Source organism: Myxine glutinosa, chromosome 2, assembly GCF_964187855.1.
Source record: "Myxine glutinosa chromosome 2, kmMyxGlut1.1, whole genome shotgun sequence".
Lineage (NCBI taxonomy): Eukaryota > Metazoa > Chordata > Myxini > Myxiniformes > Myxinidae > Myxine > Myxine glutinosa.
Window position 1 is genome coordinate 69,438,993 of NC_136262.1, and position 5,000 is coordinate 69,443,992.

At 52.9% G+C, this 5,000-nt stretch overlaps 1 protein-coding gene and 1 long non-coding RNA gene across 5 annotated transcripts in view; one reads left to right on the forward strand and one right to left on the reverse strand.

Moving 5' to 3' along the window:
• The window catches only part of LOC137421707 (ephrin-A2), a 121,856-nt gene that overhangs the window by 58,201 nt on the left and 58,655 nt on the right, over positions 1 to 5,000 (reverse strand). The window lies entirely within an intron of this gene.
• LOC144890895 (uncharacterized) overlaps positions 3,401 to 5,000 on the forward strand; it is a 1,886-nt gene continuing 286 nt past the window's right edge. Inside the window, exons 1-2 of the long non-coding RNA XR_013622566.1 lie at positions 3,401 to 3,701; positions 4,701 to 5,000. The exon at positions 4,701 to 5,000 is cut by the window's right edge and continues 286 nt beyond it. This is a non-coding gene — a long non-coding RNA (uncharacterized LOC144890895). The remainder of the gene's footprint in view (positions 3,702 to 4,700) is intronic.

A 5,000-nucleotide genomic window follows, 5' to 3' on the forward strand; every position in this document is an offset into this window, starting at 1 on the left:
AGGTAATGGAGACGAAGGACCGGCAAGTGAGGACGCACATGGAAACGGTCAAGGTAGCCTTAGAGGATGAGCTTGAGGAGACGTACCGGGGAATAAAAGAGGTGAAGCAGAAATTAGAAGAAGTGGAAGAAGGGGTGAGCGAAATTAAGAAGCGACGGAGAGGGGATAACAAAGAGATAAAAGAGGAAGTAAAAGAATTGGTCCAAAGTCTGTGTTTGGATCGTGATGATGTGCTCATTAACCGGATGAGGGATTCGCAGGTGATGGAGGAGAAGCGAAGAGGAAGAGGACCTGGTGTAAGTGGTGACCAATATGGTCGTGCGTATGATGCGCCAGGGGATTTAAGAAGCTTGGGGGTCGAGATAGACCCGGGTGTTCGTGAGAGGCCATTGGTGAAGTGTGCGACAGGTCTGGTGTGCGAAAGAGGAGGTGTGCGAGAAAGTCCGACTCTGGGGTGTGTGAGGAAAAAGTGCGTGCCAAGGAGTGAGGGTGCTGGCGAGAGTGAGTCGGTCGTAGCGCATGTGCGAGGGAGCACATGGGAGCGAGTAGTGAGGAGTGTTACGGAGGGTGTAAAGGGAGAATGCACGCCTGTGGTGAGTGTTACAGAGGATGTAACGGGAGAGGGTGTGCGAGAAAGGTGTGTGACGGACAGGTGCATGAGGAAAGAGTGCGCTGTCAAAGGCAAGGAAGAATGCACACCTGTGGTGAGTGTTACAGAGGGTGTAACGGGAGAGGGTGCGCGAGAAAGGTGTGTGACGGACAGGTGCATGAGGAAAGAGTGCGCTGTCAAGAGTAAGGGTGAGTGCGTTGTCAAGAGTGGTGGTGAGAGTAGTGAGAGTGACAAGGAGCGTGAGTTGGGTGTGACAGGTGAGCGAGGATGTACACCTGGGATGGAAGGATGCACACCTGGAATGGTAGAGCGTGAGTGGGAATGCACGCTGGAGTTGGTGGTGAGGCACATGGTTGGGTGTGCGAATGAGGGCACACCTGTGATTGTCACAGAGGAGGTGACCGAGGAGGGGGCGCGAAGCGGTGTATTGGTGAGGTGTGCGAGCAACGAATGTGTGCCACAGTGTTCGGTGGTCAGGTGTGTGACCAAGGCTGTGAGTGGAATGAGGGTACCTGGGTGTGTAAGGAAAGGTACGAGGAGCATGGGCACAGCTGGATGTGTGAGCAAGGAACGGGCTGCGGGGTGTAAGCGTCCAGGTGAAGCATCGACGTTAGACGGGGTAGAGTTTAGAACGACTTATAGCCGAATTGGGCCCTCGGTGCGTGCCGGGCTTCGCGTGCCGCGAGAACCGGCGGGGATCCGAACCACGGCGGTTTCGAAAGAACCGCCGTGCGCGATCCACGCTGGGCCTCGCTTTGAACAGCCGCGTCCGTGCTCCACTAGGCGGAGCGGGCAGCCCGATAGAAAGGGTCGTCATGGCGACCACTTTTTGTTGAGGCAGTCCGGCAGGTCGAGAGCGGGACATTGGATGGCTCCGTGCCGAGATGGTGCGTGGGATCTCGGCACGGGTAAGCCCCCGTCCCTGCACCGAATGCGGGACGTATCCAGCCGCTGGCACAAAACAACCAGCATCCATTGCTTGGCTTTACGAAGCCGGGCTTTGGACAGGAATTGGCGCACCGAGAGGCATTATTGAGTAGACTGGGTGATGAGGTTAGTGTTTTGGACCCAAAATTGGAGAAAAACAAAATTTGATGATTGGCAAGGGATTGGCAGTAGTGATTGGCAGATGATGGGTAGTGATTGGCAAATTTTTGATTTGTTGAAATTTGATGTGCAAAATTGGTAGTGAGAGACCCCCGATGTGGTGGGATGGCATCCCTGCCACCCTTCCCATGGGGGGCAAAGGAGCACTAGATTATGGGGTGTATGGCAGTGAAAACTAGCCCGGGTGGGTTAGGTTATATGTGTGTAGGGATCTAGAAAGATGACATTAGGTGACGTTAAGTTTAGTTAGTGACTGATACCTGTAGTGGGGACGCAGGTAGTTTAGTGTGGATGATAATGACGAGGGAGCGCAATAGTTTAAAGGGACGACTGGGAAGCGCAAGTTTCAGAAGGGAGTAGTTAGATGAGATGATGCTGTGTGAGGATTGAACAGGTGTGATTGCACAGGTGTGCAACTGGACAGGTGTGTGGAGCAGTGTGTGAGTAATGAGTGTTGTGGATCAGCGTGAATGCGCTTGGGGAGAGAAGGGTGCAGGTGGCACCAGGTGTGAGAGCACAGGTGTGCAAGTACAGGTGTGTGGAGAGAGTTGGAGTAAGTGGTACGGAGTGGTGTGCATGGTGCGAAGGTGTGGATGGGGGAAGAGTGGACCCCTTTCACGAGTACCCGGGGCGGGTAGTGTAAGTGTTAGGTAGAGGGTATAGGTAAATTGTGGTTGGAAATTGGCATTTGTGGTGCGGTTGCAGAATGGTGTTGTGAATGGGTGCATTAGTGTTGTGGAAATGGCTGGGCGTGTAGCCTGTTAGTGTGTGTAGTTGGTTGGGCACTCCACCACTGTGAGGATGTCGGCCAGGTGAGGCCGCAGGTGGGCTCTGGGAGCCGGTAGAGTTGTGGATGGGGCCCGAGGATCCGGAGGACGGACCCGGGTAGCCCAGTGCCAGAGAGGGCACCGAGTGGGGAGAGCGCCAGAGGGCCTTCCCCAGGTAGTTAGGTTAGGGCAGGGAGCAGGTAAGCTCGGAGGCAACTGCAGTGGTGGAGGTGTGCAGGTGGGTAGACCCACTGGGAGAGGTACACGCCACAGCCCGGAAATTGTGCAAGGGCACCGGGAGATGAATCGGGGGAGTGAGACCCCAAATTGAAAAGCACCACAGTTTGGCCAATGGGAATTGGTTTTTAGAACCCATAGTGTAAGAGGGCCAATGGTTTGGCCGGAGAAAGACCCCGGGTAATGTAAAGTTGTTAAAGTCATTTAGGAAATAGTTAGGATTGATGAACCTGTCGCACCATACGCAGCCACTTACCTGTGGTGATGATGATGGCTCCACACCTGTGTTTTCTTTGTTCTGTTGCAGGAAGTAAGGACTGCTGTTGGATTGGTGAGACGCATCACGACGTGGATGAGACATTGGGGTGATTCCATCTCTCCCTCCCTAGGAGGGACTGATGATGAATTGGTAATGGCAAATTTTGATGTTCAGTAGGAGATGGCAAATTTTGATGAAAGTTGAAAATGGCAAATTTGATTGGTTAGGAGGGAGAGAAGACGAATTTGGTTTATGGGAGGAACGGGGAAGACAGTAGGGATGTTTGTTGATTTGTAAAGTAGATGTTTATGGGTAGTGTTGTGTTTTGTGGATACAGTAAGGGGTAAGGGAGGGGCCATGTAGGTTACCTGGTGGGGGGGGGGGGGGCGTACGATAGGAACGTACCTGTCTCACCTGGTTCCCATGTGCCCCCAGTGTGCATCATCTTGTATTGCGTGCACTTTTGCGCCCTTACCACCTTACTCACTTGTCTGCTTCTTTTGTCTCCCACCTCCGAGGATCTGGCTTTGGGGTAGAGAGAGAGGAGAGAGAGGTGCTGGCTACGCAGTTGTGGGCCTGCACTTTCGCTGCTTGCTGCTTGGATCGATACACCATATGGACCGCAATGTTTGTGGCCACCCACAATGGACCGCAGCTCTTTTGCGGCCAAGCACCACCCGTGGATGGACCTATGGGTCAACGTGGCACCTATGCCATACAGGTGAACCACTAACAGTTGGCCCCCTGAAGGCCACAATAAAGAAATGGACGCGGTTGGCGCCTTTCTTGATTTTTTAAAGAAGTAAGAAGGCCAAGTGCACCACACGAAGGCAAGACCAGCGGCAGACCATCGGCCGGCTGCGACACCACACCGTGATTTATAGACACTTTATTGGTGCACCGGATGGTGCTCACTGTGTGATGGGGTGGTGCTTTTGATGCTTGGAAGGGGTGCTCTGCACATTATTAAAGGCCGTAGGCCACAGAGCACTCGTGGGTTGGTGTATCGATGCTAGCATGCGTGCTCTCTCTATGCATAACATCTGCATGTGTTCCTCCAAAAACAGGTCCTGGATCGTAGTGTAAATATCAGCGTAGTCTTGTGTAAATAATGCTCCCTACCGGCTGTATGTTTAGTTTGAGGATTCTTTCCGGATTCGGTTATCCTGTGGGTGTGTTTCTGTGAGGAGAAGGGTGCAACGTCGCAGGGGGACATATTTACTCATTTGTGAATATCTGTAAAACTGTCGCACTCAGGGTAGAGTTAATAGTAGAGGGAACTACATTGCGTGCCACACTAAAGTAGGTAAAAATTTATCGGGTCGGGACGCCCCGAGGGTAGAGAAGGGTGCAATGTTGCGAATATGGAATTTGGCCTCCATATCCGCTTGTAAATATTCCCCTATTTCCCCAATACTCCCCAACTATCCCCAATCCCCCATTCCCTAGTCCCATTGTCTGTAAACAACAATCAGTAGAGCCGACCTTCCCCTATTTCCCCCATTAAATGTCGTGCCCAGGTCCACCGCATCTCACGTAGACAACTTTCGGACATCTTGCTAGTTATTCTTAGTCTATGTCAGTTAAGGACTCCTTTCCATTAATTCTGACTCTTCGTTGCACCAGAATGTGATTATATGGCACCAGTAGTGAGTTTAGGACCTTTCCCATACCTCCTTCCATCTTCTTCCCCAAACAACAACAACAACAACAACTACAGCTACAACAACAACTACAACAACAGAGGGGCACGGCGCTGCGCGGGGGAGTGTGCGTCCTCACACCGGCTCGGTTAGCCGCCATTGACAATGCGCTCCGGACCATGCGCTCCACGGGGTTACCACGAAGGGGCTGGCTGTCAGCTCCTCGTCAAGGGCGGAGCCTGGTAAACCCCCCGCACGCACCCAATGAGAAGCAACGTGCCGATTCCACGAGGCGGAGCTAACGAGCCGAGGGCGTGTCACTCCCCGCCGGATATACGAAGCGACTCACCGGATGTGAGGTCAGATGCGCCCCCAGC